Below are 13,584 nucleotides of genomic sequence, written 5' to 3' on the forward strand. Positions count from 1 at the left end.
TTTATAGAATGTATCTCTCCCCAGCATTATGTTATTTTTCTGCTTATTGTTTATTTCCCCAGCTAGAATTTAAGCTCCATGAGGACAAAGGTTTTGGGTATTTTGTTCTGTTCTCTATCCCTAACATTAGAACAGTCCCTCAATAAAGTATTTAAACAAGGAAGATATAAATGAATGATCTCGTGGAATTCCAACCACAGCCCTGCGAACTAAGTCCTATTATTATCTCCATTTAGTAATTGAGGAGACTGGGCCACAAAGACATTAAGCCACTTGCTTAAGGACACAGTAAGTGGTAGAGCCTGTATTCAGATCTAGGTGTGACTCATGGCTTCAGCCACCAGGCTATACAGCCTTTTAATGAATACAATGTTGCTTCTCAGAAGGTGGTATCTGGCCTCCTGGTGACTCATTAAAATGTAGATAATTGGGGTTCACTCTGATACATTGAAACAGAATGAGTGAGGGAGGGCTGGGAGAATAAAAGGTAGGAAAAGGGAGGAGGCGGAGAGAAAAAAAAGCACATCTGTCTCAGATATCAGTTCCGGAATGGACCAGTCTGACCCCTTGGGACTCTGGTCTGAACCCTCCCAGAGGGCTGAAAGAAGGAGCTGTTTTCACAGGGGCTCAGTGACACCTGGGATGCTTTGTTGCCCAGATAAAAAGGTACTAACCATTTGGCCCCTTTCAGGTTAGCAGCTCTGACAGCACCATGAGACAAAGCCTTGGCCCAGACGCCAAGATTGCATGGAGCCCATGGAGGGAATCTTGGGAACTGGACATCATCAACACAGAGACTGGATGGAAAACAACAGAACTGTATGCAGATGCCTATGGAACCTCCCCTGGGGGCTCCCAGAAAAACTTGGAAGGTGGGCAGCATTTGCTAGGGTCTGAGGTCCCACGTTTAAGTAAGTGTGGGCAAGTGCTAGCTACCTACGATTGAATTATTATTGTTACAGTGATTCCATCAGTACCTACAAATACTATTTTTCCTCTCCTAAGGTCCCTGTTTTCCTTTGTCTGGCTGGACCTCGGGGGTTCTACTCCCTCAGGTCATGCTGGCCTATTGGGCTTTCACCCTGATGTGAACCAGAGGGCACGACAAAAGTTCATCATTGATCTCGTCCTCTCTGGAACTATCTGTAATGTGTAATGCTCTGGTGCTTTTAAACAGGAAAAAAGAGGTGTGGGGAATAGAAATGACATGGGAGGATTCAGAATCAGCTCTGGAGCGCACCTCCTGGCGTCCCATAGCTATGGACATGAGTGAGCTCCAGAGAGAGAAACGAGCCCTTTGTCCTCCACTTGGTCTGGGCCCAGTGACCTTGCTGAGCCTGAATTCCACAGTGTCACAGGATTTGAGTGAAGCTGCCCTTGGTTTCTAGTAGCTGAGCTTTCTTGAGAGGTCCCTCCAGTATTGAGCTGTTAACTCACCACTCCTTTATTTACATATTAGTTAGATGAAGTACACCCACTCAGATTGTGAAACACCATTCATTGTTTTTGGCGAGCTGCTCTTGTCAAGAAGTCTTATTCTGAGAGATTCAAAAGTGTTTCACAGCAATGTCAACTCTGTAGTTATGACCCTAAGTAAAAACCTTGACCCGAGAAATGAGAAAAACTCCCGACAGGTGAGGTAAGTAATTAAGCAAGGGACTGCATTTTATTGTGTAAATTATAGTACATTTACTGTAAAGCTAAACTTCCAATAACCCTTATAAAGTCCTCACAGGTAATGACTTAACCATGAATAGTGAGTTCCAGGGCTGCAGAACAGAACACGTTTGTCCTTTAAATGCTATTGGGAAAGAGAAACTAGATTAAAATTGAAAAGTGCAGTTTTCCCAGGTTCCAGTCGTTGAAGGTTTGGCTTGGGTTCAGGGGTGGAATCATGGTTTTCCCCCCAAACGTCCCTAGTACTGTATGCAAATCTTAGGTGTAGCAAGAGTTGGGCATGAAATCAATTGCAGTGTTGGAATGTTCGTAACATACACGCGACTTGGTAGAATATTCTCTCTTCTCCTGGACCATTTTGTTCCTCATTTCCCTGGAAATGAAAGGCCTGTGACCCATTGCTTTCAGACCCACAAGGTTGCCCAACTCCAGGGGGCACTGTGACCTTATGTGAATGTTGCCCCCTAGAGTTGTGCAAAATGCCAACCCCAATTCCTCTGAGCCATTCATACTACCACCTGCAAACATGGTGTTCATTCCTGCTGGATATTCCATTCCACTCTTCTTTTCTCATGGCCTGGTTCAGGTTAAATGATGTCTTTAGGGCTTCCCTGGAGGCGCAGTGGTTGGGAGTCCGCCTGCCGATGCAGGGGACGCGGGTTCGAGCCCTGGTCTGGGAAGATCCCACATGCCGCGGAGCGGCTGGGCCAGTGAGCCATGGCCGCTGGGCCTGCGTGTCCGGAGCCTGTGCTCCGCAACGGGAGAGGCCACAGCACTGAGAGGCCCGCGTACAGCAAAAAAAAAAAAAAAAAAAAAAAAAAAAAATGATGTCTTTAGCCTCAGTCTGTTTTTTTTTTCCTGTGCGTCATTCAGAGATGGGACCTTTCCTCCATACCAAGAGATGCGATACACAACACCTAGCACAAGGAAGGTTGAGGGGTGAAAAGGAGAAAAGGTTCTGAGTTGCTCCAAAGAACCTGGAAAAGTTATGAGAATTTGCTCTCGAAAAGGTGTAAGAATTGGCTCTGTGATAGAAACTAATATCTTAGATGCTGCATCTGTTACCGAGTGTTCACAGACTTTGACATGAAATGCGGGCATGGTGTTCCTGGCAGGTGACGAGAAAAGCACTGTGTCCTCCTCACCCACACCTCCCAACGGAAATAGGTTTTTTGTTATTTTTGCAACAGGACTTTACTTACAAAGGCGGTTGGTTCCCTTAGGAAGTATGCATCCAACTAATCCTCCACATAAATACTTGGCTTCAACAGAGAAAATAAGTTTGTCATATTCAGCATAAAGCTTGACTGCACTTGCCTCCAGGCCTTTGAACAAGCCAGGCTGTTTTGCCCATAGGCACCAGAGGCATAGTGCCTAGGCTGGGGCCCAAGAACATTTCAAGAGCTGAGTAAAATACCTGAGACCGGGGGGAAAAAACAGAAAAGAAAGAAAGAAATGTTTTGCTTCCAAAATATGGCAACTGTGAAATCAGAATTTTAAAATGTTTAGTGACATTACTGCAAATTACAGCATATGTCAACTTTGGTAATTAAATTCAGTATTCATAAGCATCTCATTACAATTAAAACTTACTTGTGGATTAGATTTTATTACTTAAAATTTCTCATAGGTACCCAATGATGGCTGAGAATTCATAATCAAGTGTGAATCAAAGGAGTTACTCATAGAAAAGAATTTCAAAAGCCAAAGTAGAAATTATCTTTCAAATTTATTTTGCCCCCAAATTAGGGTAGACGTGAGTCTCTTTGAAGGTTTGATAAGATGTACGTGGAGCTGCCTAGGACTTAAGAGGATCCTCAAGCGGCCCCGTACGTGGGTCATTTCCCCTGCCTGGGATACTCTTCCACCGTCTCTACAATCCTTGTTCTTTCTCTGATTTAAATCTTTAAAGGAAATTCCCTCAAGAACTTTTCTTTGTTCGGCTCCACTGGTCTCCTTGACTATTTTTTCAACAATCACAGATAGAAGGACTTTGTACTTGCTTGTGTTACAGACAACTTATATTTCTTTATTTTTATTTTGAGGGCTTTCTTAAATTTATTTTATGTATTGATACTGTATTTCAACTAAAATGAGAGCCTTGGAACGGAAAGCATTTATTCATTCATTTACTCATTCAAAGAAGCCATGAGGGCTTCCCTGGTGGCACAGTGGTTGAGAGTCCGCCTGCCGATGCAGGGGACATGGGTTTGTGACCTGGTCCGGGAAGATCCCACATGTCACGGAGCGGCTGGGCTCGTGAGCCATGGCCGCTGAGCCTGCGCGTCCGGAGCCTGTGCTCCGCAACGGGAGAGGCCACAACAGTGAGAGGTCCACGTACCGCAAAAAAAAAAAAAAAAAAAAAAAAAAGAAGCCACCATGTGTTGGGTGCTTGGGAGACAAAATTGATGAAGCGCAGTATCTGGCCCCTTCCTTCTCCACGCTCACAGTCTAGGAAAGGAGATAAATGATAGCACGGCTCCCTCCTGGTGTTTTTCTCTCTGTTGCTGAGACTGGAACTGGGTTCAATATGTTTTTATTTATATAATAAACATTTTCTGTGTGTCAGGTACTGTTCTCAACACAGGTACTGTTAACCGTTTTTCAACTATTAACCAATTTAATTCTTAAAGCAATCCTATGAGGCATTATTATTATCCCCACTTTACAGATGAGGACATTAAAGCACAGAGAAGTGAAGTAATTTGCTCAAGGTGAGTTACACAGCAAATAAGCAGCCGAGCCAGGATGTGAACCCAGACAGCCTGGCTCCAGAGCCCACGCTACTGTCTAGGGTATGAACTGAACCACATGAGATCAGTACCAGAGGGGTTCGTAGAAAATGCTACATAACTAATCATGCACAGGAAGGATGAAACAGGCAGGGAATTCTTCACAAAGGAGATGATATTTGGATCGCTTTGTATGAAACAGGAATTTGCCCATCAGATAAATTTGGAGTACGGGATTGAGAAATGTTTTCCAAGTAGAAAGAAGAGCCTATTCATCATCTATATGTATAAAAAAAAAAAACCCAGACAGATCTGAAGACTTGTTTTGGGAAATGCAAATAGCTTATTTGGCTGGAACTTTATGTGCTTGGAGAGGGTTTACAGAGATGGAGTTTTAAAAAGAAGCAAGGGAAACACAGACGTGGTTATTCTGAGGAGCTTGGCTTTTGTTCAGTTCTGCCTTTGGTCAGTTAAATGTTGATGGCCTCTCCCCGCTTCCACCCATTCAAAACCATGAAAGAAAAGCTTGGTAAATTCGATATGCAGAAGAAATGTTTTTAATATGCTTGGAAAAAAATGACACAAAGTCAAAAGTCAAACAACAAACTAGGATAAAATATTTGCACTGCACAGAACGATTTTTCTAACATACTAAGTGTGTTTACAAATCAGCAAGAGAACTACGTGTGGTGATGGATGTTAACTAGATTTATTGTGGTGATTATTCCACAATATATACAAATATCGAGTCATTATCTTGTACACCTGAAACTGATATAATGTTATGTGTCAGTTATACCCCGATGGAAAAAAAAAATAAGGAAAAAAAAAAAAAAAACGACCAACACATCGAGACAAAGACCCGAACAGACGGTTTAAAGAAAAGGTATCTAAACATTTGTAAAGGTGCTCTGCCTACTTACAATAAGAAAAAATCAAATGAAATCAAGAGTAAGATATAACTGTCATTGTTGGTTTGGCAAAAATCAAAAAGTTTGGCAAACACTGGCCCTGCCAGGGTCTGGGGAAGCAGCCCCTCTCATACACTGGCCCTGCCAGGGTTTGGGGAAGCAGCCCCTCTCATACACTGGCCCTGCCAGGGTTTGGGGAAGCAGCCCTTCTCATACGCTGCTGGTAGGAGGGTAAACTGGCACAGCTTCCATGAGGATAATTAGGCAATATGTATCCAAATTACACAAGTGCGTTGTTTTTTTTTTAAGTGCGTTTTTTTTTTCTGTTGTTTTTGTTTTTGCGGTAGGCGGGCCTCTCACTGTCGTGGCCTCTCCCGTTGCGGAGCACAGGCTCCGGACGCGCAGGCTCAGCGGCCATGGCTCACGGGCCCAGCCGCTCCGCGGCATGTGGGATCTTCTCGGACCGGGGCACGAACCTGCGTCCCCCACATCGGCAGGCGGACTTTCAACCACTGCGCCACCAGGGAAGCCCCTAAGTGCGTATTTTTTAACCTAACAAGTCCACTCTGAGAAATTTATTCTGCAGGTATATTCACACATGGATATGATGTTGTACATACAAGGACACATATATTACAACATTTTTTGTAATGGCAAAAGGTTGGGAGAAAAAACCTAAGTGTCCTTCACTAAGGAACTGGTTAAGTCCATTATGACGCATCCATACCATAGAATTCTTTGATGTCTTTAAAAAGAGCAAGTCTGTCCTGTATGTATTGATGTGGCAGAATCTTTAACATATAGTGAAAAAAGCGAGGTACAGAGCAGTGGGTTAGATTTATTACCATTTGTATGTACATGTGTGTTGAAGGAAATATATGTGCACGTAGGCTTGAATGTGCATTAAACACTTCTAGAGGAATCAAAAGAAATTTATAACACCAGTTGCCTCTAGGGAAGGAAAATAGGTAGCTGGGGAGAGAGGAATTATGAAGATCTACTTTTTTTTGTACAATTGTGGTGTCTTTGGCATTTTTTTGCAGTGTGTTTCTTTTTTTTTTTAATTTTTACTGGAGTATAGTTGCTTTACAATGTTGGGTTAGTTTCTACTGTACAGCAAAGTGAATCAGCTGTACGTATACATATATCATCTCTTTTTTGGATTTCCTTCTCATTTAGGTCACCACAGAGCAATGAGTAGAGTTGCCTGTGCTATACAGTAGATTCTCATTAGTTATCTATTTTATACATAGTATCAATAGTGTATATATGTCCGTCCCAATCTCCCAATTCCTCCCACCCCCCTTCCCCCTTGATATCCATATGTTTGTTCTCTATATCTGTGTTTCTTATTTTTAGGGGGTTTTTTTTTGCATATCTTACCTGATTTTTAATAGTGAAGTTTTAAAATTTTGGTTGACCGACTCCCACCCTTCACCATTACATTGTTTTGCATTTGGTAGGACGATCAATTGAGATATATGTTTCATAGTTTAATTTTCCATAAAACTCCAAGCTAAGTTATCTCCCTGCAGGAGGGAGGAGAGGGAAGAGCTTGGCCTCAGTGAGCTGGAGCTGCAGGCTGAAGATGGCTCGGGGAGTTGGCTGCTTCTGTCCACTTGGTGTGAGGCCAGATCCTCGGCCTCCCTTGCAGGTGGGGCAAGTGAGAAAGATCGTGTGTGGGGCATTGGGGGGAGGGGAAGGTGTGCACCAGAGTTCGCTGGGAGTCTTTGGTTTAAACACTTTTCCAAACCCTGGCTTTCTGGTTACTTAAACCCAGAGACAAAGACTGTGAATCTCCTGTCTGGCTTCGGTTTTGGTTACAACCCTGGGTATGTGTTCACTGACACATTCCGGCATGGACATACTCTTCACTAACCTTAATTGGAGCAAAGCTCAATTTTGCTGAAAGGAATGAATTTATATATCTATTTTTTAGTGAAGTATCTGGTATCAGTCTGAGTGAAGTATCTGGTATCAATCTGCTTTGCTTTCATATGCTTACGTCACCTCACCAAAGGACTGATTTCCTCAGCAAATAAGAACGAGTGCAGAAGACCCAAGTGCCCAGAGACTGTGTTTAGACCTCTCAAGGTATAATTAATAAAGAGAATAAAGGATCAAAGGTGATTTTCAACTGACAAGGCCAGGCCCTTCGAATTGGTGAAAACTGCCCAACTGCTTTGCAATATTTTCTTTGCCAGGAGACAACTCCTCTCCTAAATGTTTAAGCGACTTCTTGTTGATCTGGTTTCGGAGGATTAAGTTCAGTGTAATTTCATCTTTCCCAGGTGTGAGACACTTGTGTGTGCAGTAATATGATTCTGTACTGTCAGGGAAAACAGTGTGTCTTTGTCAGCACTGTTTGACAGAGTCAAACCCCTGAATCACAACCTCACTCTCGACAGGCCTGAATTCTGTGTGGTTACCACTTGCCCCTCTGCTGAACGCTGCGAGGCTTCGGCGGATTGGCTTGCGGTCACACAGGTCAACGGGGCAGAGGTGGTGTGTGCCGGCAGCCGGGCTGAACTTCAGAAAGCATTTCCTGTCTGATGCCTTTGGATTCAGCGTCTAAGGGCTGAGCGATACTACCTCTATTTTCATCAAGGGTTAAAAAAAATGCTCAGTAATTAATTTGTGCTTGTGCTAGCTAGTAGTGAAGTGAAGTATTTTTCTGATTCTTTGGGTAATGCTCTCAATGATGATTTCCTGATGAATGTTTGCATTTTTGATATGTAATATGCACCCTGATATAAAAAGTATTAGCTACCGTTTATTAATAATAATAGCTAAATTTTATTGAGTTCTAAGAGTCACGTACTGTTCTATGTGCGTACATGGATTATTGCTTTGATGCCCACCACTGTAATTATCATGTCTACTTTACAGATTGGAAAGTGGAATACAGGGAAAGTTAAGTAACCTGACCAAGAGCTCAGGGCTGGTAAGTGCTGGATGTGGAATTCGAACCCAAGAGTCTGCGTTTAGCATTTTAGCACATCACCGCAAAGCTATCTACCATCATTTATTATATGCCAGGCACATGACAACCCTGAGAGGTGTTGATTGTCATCCCCATTTTACAAGTGGGCAAATAGAGTCTCAGAAAGCTTAAATAAGTTACCCAGGTCACACAGGTAGTAAATGGTTAATGCTACCTAGCTGAGATCCAGGTCTGAGCTCTTAACACACAAATCATGTGACCAAGAAAGGCAAATCTCTTCTTGTCTTGGTCCACGTGGAACCTAGCACTTGCTATGGACAGACAGAAATGGGCCGTATGGCTATTTGTCTGTACCTGTCCACACAGAGGGGGAATTGGAAATGGGAGACAATTGTATTCTGAGCTGGGGATTACAGAAATTTATTTTAAGTCTTGCTGTCTTACAGGAGCAAGGAGAATCTTAAGGGATGGAACCTTAAATATCGTAAGTCAAACCCCACAGTTTCACAGATGAGGAACTAATGCTTCAGAGACAGAAAGCAACTTATACAAAGTCACAGAGGAAATGTTAGTGGCCTTGCTGGGCTTAAAGCCAAAGTCTCCTGACACCCAGCATAGGGGGTCTTTCTTTTACACTTCCACAGAGTTTTCCTGACTCTTGTCCTACAAAAATACTGTGTGGGCCTGGTTCCTCACTGTATGGTTTAAGGTCAGTGTGTTCCTCAACATTGCACATTACAGTTCCTTACCTGAAGTCTCTATATAGGCAGCCCAGTCCACATGAATTTGCTGCTTTTATGATTCAAAAAGGTTGAATTTAGTCAGCTTCTTAAGATTCTACTTGATGGGTTTTCATTGAGAAAATAGCAACTAGCCTCGTCTGCCTTGAACTTAGCACATCAAGAAATCATATTCTCTTATTGAATTACTTCTTTGTCCAAAGGTTGGTTTTGTTCATTCTGCACCTCTAGCACTTAGCACAGTGTGCAGCACATAGTAGTTGCTCAACAAATACATGTTGAACGAATGAATAAACAAAAATAAAACCATAATACTTTGTTTTATTCCTGTCCTCATCATCCAGCAACCTAATGTTAGAATGTTTTATTTAAATTTAAATCCAACAGTGGAAATCTATAGGAAGATCCCATCTTAATACTTTGAGAGGCTCACCTGTCCCATGCCAGCCAATGACCTATACCAGATATCAATGTATGCAGAAGGCAGCCCTGGAAAAGACACCCCTTGAAATTTCTTTGTATGGCCATGAAGCCTGTATGTAGATTTAACTTAAAATTTGGATCTCAAGCTTCAGAGGGCTTTAAAACCCATCAGCTAGACATCACCACAAACATTTGGTCATGATGCTTTCTCACCATTGCGGCGAATATTCTGGCAACTTCCCTCACCACCCTGACTGGCACATATGCACACACAGCAGGGAAAAGGCAGACCCTGTGGTAAATCCAGCTATGTAGACACGGGCTGGTAGAGCCAGTCCAGCAAACAAGGGCAGGAGTTGGAAGTGAGAGGAGGAGAAATGGAAGGTCCAGTCTCCCCCAGTGGAGTTAGACCAACTGGGGCACAGTGGCAGATGCTCTGGAATAGATTTGGGACGGGAGCCCAGTACTGTCTAGACTTTCTTTGAGAAAATGATCTTACCCTAGAGTTAATCCAAAGCATGTCAGTGATTTAGAAGACCAAATCCACACAAATAACCTAGATGTTGCCATACCTGCATTCCAGAGTAGGACCTGACGTGAAACCTGGTGTCACTGCAGAGACTTTTAGTGATTGTTTATTTGCCTAAGCTAAGGCATAGAAAGAATGATCTTTCCCCAGCTGGAACAAGGACAGTGTGACCTTGCACCATAACTACTCTTAACCACCTTGTAATCTTCTACTTACGATCAGTATCTGCGGGCTGGGCGTACTAGATGTCTTTCCGCTGACATCTCATCAGGGCTTATGACCCGCTCTGCTTCTGCAACTTGAGAAAGCCAGGCCCTGAGAAACAGAGACAGATTGCTTGCTTGAGAAGCCAACTCATCAAACAGGACTTGGTTTAAGTAATTGGTCTAAGATTAGGTTGAATTTGACAACAGCACAGCCAGAATTCTCTGTCTCTGTCTTTTTACTACTGAACTTCTCCAATTAGTGGTCTATGCCTGCTTCTCAAGGCCTTCTCCTTGACCCTGTGACGTTAGCCTTCTAGTTTTCAGTCTTCCCCAGGTTTGGCCATCTCCTCATTTGGATCCAGGCTTGTTGGTTCTTTCTACACTTGCCCCTGCTGTTTCTCTTAATGGTTCCCTGCTACTATCCCTGCCTCCAAAGTCTAAGTAAGGGCAAGAGAAAAATATTTTGTAAGCTTCTAAATTGAGGTGAGTCTGATGCTTGTTTTATTCATATGCTGCCCTGGTTATGAGAGACAGAGTCCCATTCAGCTCCAAGTTCTGAGTTGTGAGGGCTACTTTGCTTAAATTCCCCAGCGCTGCAACTGAGCACATCCCCAAAGTTAAAAGGTTGAGGTATTTGGGCACTGAATGGGGGACCTAAATTATTATTACAAATGTCCCTTTTATTGCCCTTCTTCCTACATCTTACCAGACGGGTGCATAGTGGGAGATTCTCACTCTGAAGTACATAGACACTGGAAGGGAAGAACATATTGAATTTTGAAGCTTAAGGACTTTAGTCAAATTTCCTAGAATGCGCCAATTCTCCTTTTTGCCAAATTCAAAAGTGCCCCCAAAAAGCAAAATAAAAAATGAAACTACTATTTATTAAGCAGTATACTTGACACTTTGCATACGTGATCTCATTTATGCAGTCCTTAAAGGAGGCATTTCCATCCCCACCAAAGGCACATCACCAATAAATGGTGGAGGTAAGACTCAGAGTTATGTATCTCTGAGACTAGAGTTCATGTTTTTAATAATATTACCTACACTTTTTTTAGCAGCAGATATTTTATCTTTTCTCTCCCTTTGAAACTCTCACATCTTAAACTAAATGTTATGCTCTTCTGGTTTTCTACTTACTTCCTCTTTTTCTATTTCCTTTGCTGGTTTCTCTTCTCTCTTTTACACTCTAGAATGTGCCCAAAGTTTAGTGTTTCTCCACACCCTTGGAAAGATCATCTATACTCATGTCTTCAATGAACACTTCCATGATACCATCAGAGTCTAAATACCAGGATATCAAAGACAAGATCTGTCTTATTCACCGGAAAATCTCGAGGATCCTGCAGAGTGCTTGACACACGGTAGATGTTCAATAAATATTGTTGAATAAATGAATGGATGAATGGATGGAAGAATCACTGATCTGCTGAAAATTCTCCCATATTCTTTTTCCCAATGTCTAGACCCATATCTCTGGCTACCTACTGGATATTTTCACCATAGTTTCCTGCCGTTGCTATGAAATGGCAGTAAGAGTTTGGTGGAGCCGTTGAGGGTTTAAACAATTTTCTGGGGCAGCCACACCAATTGGACTCTCTCACCGTTTACTATTGGAGGCAGCCGTATTACTGTAGTGGGTTATACACTTTCTACAGGGGAGAATAGAAGCTTGGTTCCTGCCAATGGTGTGGGTTTGGGCTCCTTTGGGAAGGCCCCAGTGCAGCTGCTGGGTGGAGTCCTTGCTAAGTAGATGTGGATGGAGAAAGATGCTGTATCTGAAGCCACTTGTAGCTCATTTAAGGGTGACAGTATCACCACACTCATTGGGTAAATGCACCTTTGTGTTCAGCGCCCAGGGAGACTAAATGCCAGGTCAAGTCTAGGCATGGAAGAACAATGAGCTTATAGCCACGAAGAGTCATGATCCTATCAGGGCCTTCAGATCTGACTCTTGGTTCCTCTTCCTGCTACAAGTCCTCAAATGTTCCTGTAAACCTTGGCCAAGAGTGCCAAAGTTGGTGGCTGTCCTTAGTTATTACGGGTGCAATCAACTGAAGATTTGTTTAGTGTGAAATAATTAATCAAATGACTTGTGGGAGGTGCTATCAGAGAAGCACATAGAAGCTGGATGACATCTACTGCCTGAGTTGTCCTGTCCACTTAATTGTCTCATACCTGTCCTACAGTACGTGCCCTGTGGTTGGCATTACCATGTGATTCAAAAATCTTTACACTTCATGCTGCTGTCATAGGTCTCTCCTTATGCTTCTACCTCAGATCAATTTGATCCCAGTTTTTCAGTCTTTCTGCTTCAGGCACCTGAGCAGCCAGCCAGGCCATTTGCCACTGCCAGTGAGTCTGTATATATTTTAACCTTGAGCCACTTCTTTTGTCCAAGCAAAGTGGGTGACCACATTCATCACCTGACACTCTCCCCAGGGGAAGAATCTTTGCCTCACCACTATTTTTCTAGGTTACCCCTGGGTGAGGATACAGTGCAGTCTATGGGTAATTTTGACTTGTACGCACATGCTAACTTAACCATACATAAGTCAAGCCCAGGCTTTTTCCTCCTCTGTCAGCTGGTTATGTAACTCACCACGTGACCATAGGTATGAGATAAGGGAGAAGTGCTTGTGCAACAACAAATGTATAAAAGCCTGAGCTCTCTGCTATTGCAACTGCCTCGTGACCTCTAGCCCAGCTCATGCTTGACTCCAGGGGTACCACTGCCACCTTATGAACTGTGGATGTGCTTAAGCGACGACTCGGTGGGTCTGACGAAACCCAGCTCATGATGATGATGGGTGTTCTGGATTCATGGTCACCTGATGTATCAGTCAGGGTTCTCTAGAGAAAGAGAACCAATAGAATGTGTGTGTGTGTGTGTGTGTGTGTGTGTGTGTGTGTGTGTGTGTGTATATATATATATACACACCCACACATACATAAACACACATATATGTATATACACATTATACATATACACACACACATATGGACATGGAGAGAGAGATTCATTTTAAGGAACTGGCTCACACAATTGTGGGGCTGTCATGTCCAAAATCTGCAATGCAGGCCAGCCAGCTGGAGACACCTGCTAAAGCCAATGTTGCAATCTTGAGGCCAAAGGTCTCTGGAGGCAGAATTTCTCTTTAAAGCACTTCAGTCTTTTCCCTTAAAGCCTTCAACTGATTGGATGAGGCCCACCCTTATGTGGAGGGTCATCTGCTTTACTCAAAGTCTACTGATTTAAATGTTCATCACATCTAAAAATTACCTTCAGAGCAACATTTAGACTGGTGTTTTCCCAGCCCTCTGAGCACCATACCCTAACCAAGTTGACACATAAAATTAACCATCATCCTTGGTGTCTCTATGAGACACACCCAGGAGCACACTGTGGTTTTTCAAAA

The sequence above is a fragment of the Tursiops truncatus genome, chromosome 8 (assembly GCF_011762595.2).
Source record: "Tursiops truncatus isolate mTurTru1 chromosome 8, mTurTru1.mat.Y, whole genome shotgun sequence".
Classification (NCBI taxonomy): domain Eukaryota; kingdom Metazoa; phylum Chordata; class Mammalia; order Artiodactyla; family Delphinidae; genus Tursiops; species Tursiops truncatus.